This window comes from Furipterus horrens, unplaced genomic scaffold, assembly GCF_987537825.1.
Source record: "Furipterus horrens unplaced genomic scaffold, mFurHor1.1.pri manual_scaffold_1, whole genome shotgun sequence".
NCBI classification, from domain to species: Eukaryota; Metazoa; Chordata; class Mammalia; order Chiroptera; family Furipteridae; genus Furipterus; species Furipterus horrens.
Genome location: NW_028327171.1, coordinates 78730766 through 78742761, shown reverse-complemented (window position 1 = coordinate 78742761; position 11996 = coordinate 78730766). Strand labels below are relative to the sequence as shown.

General features: G+C 36.2%; 1 non-coding gene across 1 annotated transcript; it reads right to left on the bottom strand.

The window, feature by feature from the left end:
* Positions 1 to 7355: 7355 nt before the first annotated feature.
* LOC150021339 (small nucleolar RNA SNORA50) lies at positions 7356 to 7491 on the bottom strand. Its single transcript, XR_016513695.1, has one exon. It is a non-coding gene; the product is annotated as a small nucleolar RNA SNORA50 (small nucleolar RNA).
* Between the last annotated feature and the right edge of the window lie 4505 nt (positions 7492 to 11996).

The window sequence follows — 11996 nt, the reverse complement described above, 5'->3', positions numbered from 1 at the left end:
GAGTGCATACCCCATGTTTCAGTAACCACCTCCCTGCCTTTTTCCCTCTCCCCAGAGTCTTTCTAGAAGAACCCATTCTTAGTCATTTTTTAAAAATTTTACTTAAATGTCATATAAGTCTCTCATTCATTTGCCTGAAATTCCAGTCAGGTATTTCCAATTGCCTGGAAAACAGTTCCACTTGGATATGAAAAACCACCTCAAACCCAACATACCCTAAATGAACTCTTTGTTCTTAAAGTAACTCTCATTTCCTTTTTCCATCAACAGTAATACAGGTTCACTATCCTATGTTCAAAACCCTTGAGTGTATACGATTTGAAATTAGATATTTTCAAACATTAGGAAAGTAATACATTACATATACCATATATATTTTTAACACTCTCAGGAATATCTCTGTCAGTATCCAAATTTGTTCCTTTGGTTGAGCTAGACACCAGAGGAGAGCTACTATTGTTATGTTTGCAAAGATGCTAAGGAGTTGATTTGGGAAAGCAGACACGTCTCGGTCATGAAGTTGAAACAAATTTCTTTTTTCACCTTCAACATATTAATATTTAGGGAACAAAATGTACTGGTATTTCCACAATAAATAAAAATATAACAACTTCTCAATTCAGGAACGGTTATGCTACTAAAAGACTTAAGGTCAGGTTATTGAATGCATTGTCAAATAATATATTTTCAGAGCTTTATGAATTCAGGGGTTGTGAATTAAAGAATATTATTGATGATGACAATTTTAAAATAACTATTTATTAGAAACCAACAATCACTCAAACACTGTGTTAGATATTATATATACATAACAAAAATAATACAAATGCATGCTAACTATAAGGTAAATACTTTTTTATCCTGATTTTACACATAGTAAAAGTATACAGTGCTACCATCATTTTTAAAATTACCCAGGCTGGAAATCCACTTATCATTAGTTCTCTTTCTGTTTTCCTTCCCCCATACCTAATTAGTCTTCAAATCCTATTAATTATTCCTTTCCATCTATCCCTCCTTTTGAAGTCCCAATGCTATGATACGACCTAAGACAGATCCTATGACTACACAGGCCATACCTCAGATCCTTGGTGTTGTACAGACCAGGGCAATATTCTTTTTCCACCAATTCAATCTTCCAAAATTATTACTCTCCTTAAAATAATATATTTGTTATGTATTCATTCATTCTTTCTAAGAACACTTACTCAATATTATTATGTGTGTGGCATTTCTCTTCTGAAAAAGGGCCAAAGGATTGCCATTGCCTATTGAATCAAGTCCAAACTCCTTGGACTCATATTTGAGGTTTCAAATAATATCTACATTTTTTTACTTTATCTCTTTCTATATACTTAGTTGAAGTCTGGACTGCAGCCAGACTGCCATAAACATGTTTCATTGTGTGCACACCTGCTCATGCTACTCCAGTCTCCTGGAATATCCCCTTGCATTCGCTCCATCTGATGGCACCCTGGGCACCTCTGTAGTTTTAGCCATGATCCTTACTTGCCTCAGCCATCCTTCACATCTGCAGCTTATAACTCCATCACTTAACACTCACTATTCATTGGGCTTATAATTATATACCACTTTCTTCTCAACTTAACTCTTCATATTTGTGTCTTACTTTTGCAACTGGGTTGAAAATGTATTGATAATAAAGGTAATTTCATATTTTTTGTCCTCCATACAATGTTGAATATAACTCAACTAGAAGTTATAACAAACTCTCTGTTTAAACAGCTTGGTACAGTACAGATAAAAAAGAGAACCAATGTCTTTCTAACTCTCTTCCCTTTCAATCATATTTCTCTCATTGCTTATCTCCAGCTGTCCTAGATGACAATAATAGTAACAGGAACAATATAGTAAGGTGGTTTCTTCGTCGAGTTTAGGGTCTAGAAACAGAGTATTAAATGCAAATAGCATATAAAATTATCTATGAAAATCTCGGGAAAGTGCTATATTGGAGATCACCAATGGCCAAGAAATCTAACACAGACAGCTTTTCCTCCAATCTTAGGGAAAAAAAATGTTTCTTCAATTTGGCTCCTAACTAAACAGTTAAGGGCCATCACACACACACACACACACACACACACACACACACACACACACACACATCATAATCATATCCAAATTGGAAAGATGCTCACAGTAACAAAGGTATGCAGTGGAAGAACATCAGCCACAAGTCTCTCATCTGATACTCACTACAGTGTACATGCTCACTGAGTGTTGGATGGTGGAATGAAATGTGATCCTCTTTTTTAGTCGCTTGTTCCCCAAAAATTAAATACTTGTTCAGAGGACCTGAAATTACTTCTTGTGTTAGGCAGAATTCTCAGATTCCTACCTCCTATGATCCACACCCTCATATAATCTCCTTTTCTTGGTGTGAGCCAGACCTGTGACTATGATGGAATTCCCCTCTATGATTGGTTTACTGATAGTTGGCTCTCAGTTCATCAGAAGGGAACTTAGGTGGGTCTGACCTAATCATGTGAGCACCTACAGGGACTGGAGGCTTTCCTGAAGGAAGAGATTAAGAAATTCATAAGGTGAGAGGGCCTATGGAATGGCCCATGTGATGAGAGTTTGCCAGTGACTTCTAGTTGCTGCGAGTGGTTCTAGCCAACAGCTAGTATAAAAATTGTACCAATAGCCTAAGGGAGCTTGGAGACATGTCTCTCCCTAATCAGATCTCTGGATGAGTGCATATCTGGCTTACACCTTCATTTTGACCTTTTGAAACCATATGCAGAGGGCCCAATGAAAATGTTCTGGACTCTTGACTCATAAAAACTGTGAGATAATAATGTTTTGTTCTTTAAGCTCTTAACTTTGTAGTAGTTTGTAACACAGTAAAAGAAAACCTAATACATCTACTTTCTATATAGACAGCACCACTCAGCAACTTAAATTCATGATCTTTTAATTGCCCTTATTGTAGAGCTAAAGGGTTGGACATTTAAAGAGGTTACATAACTTGTCCAAGTGACAGAGAAAGGATTTTATGTCCAGATTTACTAACAAAGCCCATGTTCTTTAACATGGCTGCTAGGAAAGTTGAGCATTCTCCTTTGGTTTCATGGCCTCAGCTAATTTCTGAATATCAAACTCTCCCTGTGCTTTCATCAAAGTCTGTGGGGATTTTTACTCCTTTCCATTGAGATTGTATTTACTGTATTGACATTGAAAAGAATCTGTTTAATTAATTTATTTCATTAAAGATTTATGAAACACCTACTGTAGGAAAACATTGAATGAAGTGCTGGGGGAATTAAAAAATTAATAAGACAATCCCTGACCCTCAAGTTTATTGCTTACTAGTGGGAAAATAAACTCATACATAAATATGACAAAGAAGTAAGTAAGAGGTAGGGTGGAATTCCCAGCTTTAAAATCCAAGACAAAACATTCATCTGTTAATTCATCTGACAAAGGGATGTTTATAAAATAAGATGCAGAGACACATTTATATATGCTAACTTCAGATGAGACTATATTTATGGGACTTTCCTGGTTCTGTAACACTGGGAAATAAGGATTCCTTAACTAATTTTATATTTGCTTCTCAAATTTTAGATGGTACTAGTAATAGCTTTGATCGTTGCCCCCTTACTATACACTAAACTGTAACAAAAACCTATATTATACACATACTATTGTTTTATTATCCTAATTTTACTGATGAGAAAACTAAGATACAAAGAGGTTAAGTAACTTGATTAACATCAGAGACTAAGTAAGCTGTTTAACTTGGATATATATATCTATATATATCTATATATAGATATATATAGATATATATACACCCTTAACCAGTACATCTTCCACAACATGACCATTTTATCAAAAAAGGAGGATGAAAGGAGAATAAAAGTCATGTGGAGAATGAGGTATGCGCAGAGAGATAAAGAAAGATATTTTCTGCAACTGATTATAGTATTTTGCTATGTTTCTTACCAACCAATGCAATATGAAATTTTTTAAAAATCTTGATTTACATAGACTTCCTAATCTAAAAATGTTCATTGAAATCTAACAAAAATAATTATCAGGTCCTTATATTGGGAGGCTTTTGAATGACATAATGCACAATGTCTTAGATAAGATTATTTTGTGCTTTGAAAGCGACTCTTAAACCAGTAACAGAATAGTAAATTAAAATTTTGTAAGGACACATGAAAATCAGCACAGTACAAATTAACATAGTACAGTTATGTACCCTTTTGCTTAATGCCACACAAAAAGGGGGAATGCTTGTTAGCAGTGTTTTCAAACTACAGACCACAAACCATTAGTGAGTCCTGAAATCAACTAAGTCACAACCAGTTTTTTTTTAATTATATATAAGGGGCAGGGTGTATCTCAACTTTAAGGATATTGTGGAATAAAACTATTTTGCATCTATGGGTTTACATATGTATGTCATTTTACAAATGTGATTCACATTGTTTTACAAAAGTTTGAAAGCAACTGCCTTAACTTAGACTATTCATGTTTACCATGAGTTATCTCAGCTGGGATCTTGTCAAAACTCCATAAAAACAATAACATCGGATCGAAGTCATCAGAGAGTGTTTGGAGTGTAGCATTTGAGTTGCTGGTTAAAAGGAGACCCTGATGCTTTAGATTTCAGACAGAGAAGTGGAAAAGAGGTCATTCTGCAATTAAAGAGGCTTTTATTTGTGCTGAGATGGGGGAGCATCTCATTTCTGCAGAGAGGGAGGAATGTAGGAGAGTGTGCAGGAAGGACACAAGCCCTTCTCACGATCTATTTCCTCTATTGATCTACTGAAATGAATGAGTGCCCATCCCCACTCTGCCCCATGCACATTTAGAGGGACCACATGAGCTGGTTGTCCATTAGTAATAGCTTGCCCTTCCACTCTCAAAAATATCCTGGATGGATGATAAATTATATGACAACCCTTTCCATGAGCAAAGGAAAAATGTCCCTGGCCTGAAAATAAAGATTTGTAAGGAAAGGCTGTGCACCAAAGATGGCCTGTTCTTTTATTTAAATTCATGATTTTCCTGTGCTTTTCTTTCTCCTGACAAATCCTCTGAGACACACTTGTCAGAGGAAACTCCACATTTTCCTATCCAGGAGTGTCAATAAAGCCCAGAGAAAGTGTTTCTCAGACTGAAGCTCATGCACTTGAGGGTTCTCAATAATTCTTAGTTAACAAAGCTCCCAAAGAGAAATTGGGTAAGTTTATATTCCCTTTGAAGCTATTCTATATTAAAAAATAAAATATAGGCATATTCTGCATCATTTAGGTACTTACAGTAATATTCCTGTCCTTTAGATGTTTCTGTTATCACCTAGTTAAAATCTAGCAGTATTATTTTAATATCTATGACATAATAACTTAAACCCCTAAAGTGTTCTTAATATATAAATTCTGCATTAATGACAACCTAGAGACAAAATAGAACATGATGAAATGAAGGATTTTTTTTCCTAAGTCCAAATAGAGGAACTTGGTGAAAGAGGTGAGAAAATATATGGTGCATGGTAGCTGAGACAGGCTAAACTCCGATGTCTTAATAATAAGTACCATGCTTGGATTTCAACAGAACAGCATTGTCTGAGATGTTAAATTAATGCTATTCATTTCAACTTTATTTTTTAATTTTTAAAAGCCTTATAAGGTTTTTTGGTTTTGGAGTTGTATAAAACTGTATGTATACAGAACTTTATTATACTGCTTTATATTTTTCTTTTTTTAAATTGAATTTATTGAGGTGACATTTTTTCACAAAACCATACAGGTTTCAAGTGTACAACTCCACAAGATGTCACCTGCATACTGCGTCGTGTGCCCACCACCCCAAGCAAAGTCTCCTTCTGTTTCCATAGCCCCCCTTTGCCTGCCTCCACCTACCCCCCCTTTCCCTCTAACATCACACTGTTGTCTGTGTCTATGTGTTATATACTGTGCCAATTTTAAATAAATATTTGATAAAACACTGAGGCGGCACTGACCGGTGTGGCCCAGCTGGCTAGGTGTCCCACAAAGTGAAAGGTCACCAGTTCAATTCACAGTCAGGGCACATGCCAGGGTTGTAGACCAGTCCCCAGCTGGGGCACGTGCGAGAGACAACCGATCACTGTTTCTCTCATATGTCAATGTTTCTCTCCCACATGAATGCTTCTCTCCCTTTCTTTTGCCCTCTCTTCCCCTCTCTCTAAAAATGAATAAATAAAATCTTAAAAAAAAAAAAAAAAGAAAACCACTCTGGCCTCAGAGAATCTTTGCTTTTGCTTTTTATAAGAGGTACGTACCTATATTACCAAAGTGTGAGATACGTAAGAGTGAAAAACACCATGCTTGGAAACGAGAACCGCTTTTCTGCAATAAAACAAGCAGGAGCAACCAGGCTTCACAGGCACGTCAGTTTAGCAAAATAACTGTTAATTGCCAAGAATATGAACTAACACAAGCAGCTGTCCTCTCCAGTTAGGCCCTTCTGCCTGCTTCTCCCGTCAGTCCCATTGCCTGCGCAGATCTCCCTCTTCTATTTATCAACTCCTCTTAGATCTTCTTTGGTTCTCCATTATCGCCTGTTTTCCTGCTGGACTTTTGTAAACAGTATTAGCCCTTTACCTCTAACTCAGTTATAGTCAGAGAACTTTAAGAAGGAAAAGAGATTGGATTACATAAAATAACGAGTATGTAAATGCTTAAAACAATACCTATGATAGAGTAATGGCTCACAATATGTTCTCTTTTCTTAAAAATAACCTATTTTACTTTAAAAATCACCCAACCAAGGTTTAGAAAGTCCAAGAGCCATTTACTGTCATGGATCAAGTTAAAGCTAGAAGTACTCCCAAATCACATTAATTTTCACATTTCAAAGAAAGAAAAAAGAAAAACTCTAGTGTAACTGGTAAGTTTATACAGAATAAGATTTTGCTATAGTTTCTGCAAGTGTTACTTTAATAACCTATTTTTTACTCTCCTTGATGTGCTGAGGTACAATTTTTTTTTCTATTTTAAGACATTTTCATCTGGTGTTCTGCCCTTGGATATTCCTTGCAGGTTTGAAATATCCTTTAGAAGACAATTATGGGTTTATCCATTGGCATTCCAACCTTATTACTGAGCTCTTTCATTCTGAAATTTTCCCACACTGTATGCATGACTAAGCATGCCCATAATATAGTAGATTCTCTATTTAATTTACAACTCTCAGTCCAATGCACAAGCTTTTGAAAATGGTTTGACTACTCTTTCAATTCACTATGAAAAAACTAAGTATTGCAGCCTAAAATATATCTATATTGTTTTCACAGAGAAGTATAAGAAATAAACGACTATACTTCTTTTTTTTTTTAATGTACCTTGTTTTTAAAAGAGCAGTTCAGTTGAGAGCTGAAGAGCCCCAGTTATAACAAGTCCTTATGCTCTAGCACTGTTGCTTGGCCCGTGAAGCTACAAACAAGACACATCAGGTTCAAAGGCAGTGCTTACGACTATACTTCTAAATACCTAGAACATTTAGAAAAAAATAACATCAGGTCCTCTGGTAGAACCGTAACTGATTATGGAGTGCGAAACGAGGCAAGTTACTTAAATGGTATCCCAACCAATAAGCTGGGATACTTTTTGTTTGTTTTTAAATTTCTCTTTTTTGTTATTAAATTTATTGGGGTGACATTGGTTAATAAAATTATATAGCTTTCAAGTGTACAATTCTATAACACATCATCTGCATATTGTATTGTGTGTTCACCACCTCAAATCAAATCGCCTTCCATCACCATTTATTCCCCCCGTCAACCTCTTCTACTCTACCCACCTCCTTTCCCTCTGGTGATCACCATACTGTTGTCTGTGTCTATGAGGCTTTTTTCCCCCTTAATCCCTTCACCTTTTTTACTCAGTCCCCTACTCCCCTCCCTCTAACAACTGCCAATCTGTTCTCTGTATCTATGAGCCTATTTCAATTTTGTGTTAGTTTATTTTGTTCATTAGATTCCACATGTAAGTAAAATCATATGGTATTTGTCTTTCTCTGATTGGCTTATTTCACTTAGCATAATGCTCTCCAGTTCCATCCACACTGTCCCAAGAGGTAAGAATTCCTTTGTGCAAAAGTAACAGAGCCTTTTGTATCCACTCATCTACTGATGGAAACTTGTGCTGCTTCCAATCTCTATTGTAAATAACACTGCAATGAACACAGGGTTACATATACTCTTTCTAATTAGTGTTCCAGGTTTCTTTGGATATATTCCCAGAAGTGGGATCACTGGGTCATAAAGAAGATCCATTTTAAATTTTTTGAGGTAACTCCATACTGCTTTCCCCAATGGCTGCACCAAATTGCATTCCCACCAACAATGAATGGGGATTTATTTTTTTCACATCTTTTCAACACATCGTTTGATGATTTATTAATGAGCCATTCTGACAGATGTGAGGTAATATCTCATTGTTTTTTTTTTTAAAACTTCCCCTGAAGATATGTTGATTGATTTTAGAGAGGGAGAATAAGGGAGGGAGAGAGACTAAGGGGAGGAGAGAGTAATACGATGGGGGACCCAAAAAACCTGGAATTTATTTATAAAATATTGTGTATTTATTCTTACATGTTTAAACTTCTGTCACCTTCAAAGTACTCTCCATTTGATGCAATACACCTATTCAAACATTTTACTTTATTTTTTCCCCACTGCTCAGGACAGTTTTTGAATTCGTCAATTTTGATGCCTTTTAGTGCTTCTGCTGTTTTTTGTTTCACCTCTTCCACATCAGCAAAACCTTTCCCTTTGAGGTCTTTTTTCATTCAGGGAAACAAAAAGACACTTGCGGCAAGATCAGGTGAACAGGGAAGGAACATGGGACACAGAGGTCATGCTGTTCTTGGTGCAAAAATGCTGAACACTCAGCATGGTGTGGGCAGGTACACTCCTAAATCACCCATCATGAAATGTGCAAAAGCATTGAAAGAGTCATCAAAAAAAAAAAAAAAAAAAAATCCATTGAAGCCAAACGCAGCCTCTGACAACAACACCAGCTGGTACACTGATACAGATGGGGGTTCCTAAAACATTCAGCTAGCGGGGTAAGCCAGTACTACAAGGGGTCCGCCCTCCAGAAAATAATTCTGTTTTTCTTTGTGTGTCCACCACCCCACCCCACCCCCATCTCATATCATTGTAAGAGAAACATCAATCACTTGCTTCCCAGTCACCTCCTGGTTGCCTCTCTTACACGCCCCAACTCGGGGTTGAACCTTCAATCTAGGTATGTGCCATGACTGGAATAGAACCTGCAACATTTTGGTGTATGAGACAATCTCTAACCAACTGTGCCACATAGCCAGGGCTCAGAGTGGTTTAAATTTGCATTCTCTGATGATTAGTGATGCTGAGCATTCTTTCATATGTCTATTGGCCATCTGTATGCCCTCTTTGGAGAAGTGTCTATTCAGGTCCTTTGCCCATTTTCTTTTTTAAAATTTTTATTGTTTTTCTATTACAGTTGTCCCACTTTTTCCCCCATTGCTTCCCCCCACCCCTCCCACCCCTTCTCCCACAGTTAATCCCCACCCTGTTGTCCATGTCCATGGGTCATTCATACTAGTTCCTTGACTAGACCCTTTCCCTTCTTACCCACTTGGTGTTGAGTTGTATAAGTTCTTTATAAATTTTGTACATTAATCCCTTATCAGATGTATAATTGGTAAATATGTTCTCCCATTCAGTGGGTTGTCTTTTTATTTTGTTGATTGTTTCCTTTGCTGTGCAAAAACTTAAGTTTTATGTAACCTCACTTTTTTATATTTTTTCTTGTTTTCCTTGCCAGAGAACTATCATAAAAAAATATTGATATAAAAATATCTGAGCCCTTGCTGGTGTAGCTTAGTGGATTAAGTGCTGGTCTGGGAACTGAAAGTTTCCGGATCAGTTCCCAGTCAGGGCACATGCCTGGGTTACAAGCCAGGTCCCCAGTTGGGGGAGTGTGAGAGGTAACTGATAAATGATTTTCTCACACATCAATGTTTCTCTCCCTCTCTTTCTCCTTCTCTTCCCCTCTCTCCAAAAAAATAAGTAATAGTATTTTTAAATATCTGAGATTTTACTACCTGCCTATTTTCTTCTAGGAGATTTATGGTTTCATACCCATTTATGCACTCATTGGTTGCTCCTTACATGTGCCGTGACTGGAGATCGAACCTGCAATCTTGGTGTATCAGGACAACTCTACCCAATTTAGCTACCCAGCTGGGCAAGACTTTAATCCATTTTTGAGTTTATTCTTGTGTGTGCTGTAAAAAGGTGGTCTAGTTTTACTTTTTTGCATGTATCTGTCCAATTTTTCCAATATCATTTATTGAATAGACTATCTTTACCCAATTGCATTGTCTTACCTAATTAAATATCAATTGATGATAAAGGCATGGGTTTATTTCTAGGTTCTCTAAGCTCTCTATTCTGTTTCATTGATTTATATGTCTTTTTATACCTGCACCATGCTGTTTTGATTTCTATAGCTTTATAGTTTAGTTTGATATCAGGTAGTGTGGTTTTTTCAATTTTGTGCTTCTTTCTGAAGTGTGTCATTTAAGGCTGCTAGTTTCTTGTTGATTTTGTCTCAAAGATCTACCCACTAATGTCAACGGGGTGTTAAAATCCCCTATTATGACTGTATTACTGTCAATTGCTCCCTTTATGTCCATCAAGATTTGCTTTAAATGTGTAGATGCTCCTATGTTGAATGCATAAATATTCATAAGGGTGTTATCTTCCTGTTAATTTGATCCTTCTATCATTATGTAGTGTTCTCTTTTGTATTTTATTATAGTTTTTGTTTTGGACTCTACTTTGTCTGATATAGTATTGCTCTCCCGGCTTTTTGTTTGTTCAATTTGCATAATGTCCTTTTCCATCCTTTTGCTTTCAGTTTGTGTGTATCTTTTATTCTGAGGTGGGTCTTATAGGCAGCATATATATGGGTCTTGTTTTTTTCCCATTCAGCTATCCTATGTCTTTTGATTGGAACACTTAGCCCATTTACATTTAAAGTTATTATTAATAAGTATGTACTTATTGTCACTATATTCTTTTAATTATGTTCTTTTCTTCTTTTTCTTAAAGAAGACTCTTCAATATTTCTTGTAATATTGGTTTGGTGGTAACAAACTTATTTATTTATTTATTTATTTATTTACTTGCTTATTTATTTTGTCTGGGAAGTTATTTATTTCTCCTTCAATTTTATTTTTTATTTTATCTTTTTATTTTTTATTTTTTATTTTTTGGTGGAGATGCCGGGGATCGAACCCGGGGCCTCATACTCCTTCAATTTTAAATGATAGCATTGTTGGATAAAGTAGTCTAGGTTGTAGGTTCTTGCTTTTCATGACTTTAAATATTTCATGCCAATCCCTTCTGTCCCGAAATGTTTGCTAAGAAGTCAGCTGGCAATCCTGTGGGAGGTCCCGTGTAGGTAAATGTCTTTCTCTTGTTGCTTTCAAGATTCTCTTGTCATTAACCTTTGCCATCTTAATTGTGATGTGTTGTTGTGGGCCTCTGGTTTCATTTTGTGCGGGACTCTCTGTGCTTCCTGGACTTGTGCATCTTTTTCCTTCACTGGGTGAGGAATATTTTCAGCCATTATTTCTTTAAATAGGTTCTCAATCTCTTGCTCTCTTTATTCTCGTAGTAACCCTAAGATGTGGATGTTGTTATGCTTCATGTTTTCCCAAAGACCCCTTAAACTATCCTCATTTTTTAAAATACTTTTTATTTTTGCTCCTTGTGATTATGTGTTTTCTGCTACCTTGTCTTCCAAATCGCTGATTTGATCCAACCTGTTCATTCCTTCCAGTGTAATCTTCATTTCAGATATTGTATTCTTCCTTTCTGACTGGTTCTTCTTTTGGTCTCTATGTCCTTTTTCATGCTGTTGTAGCTCTAACTCCTTCATCATCCTTATAACCACTTTTTTTTAACTCTAATAAATTTC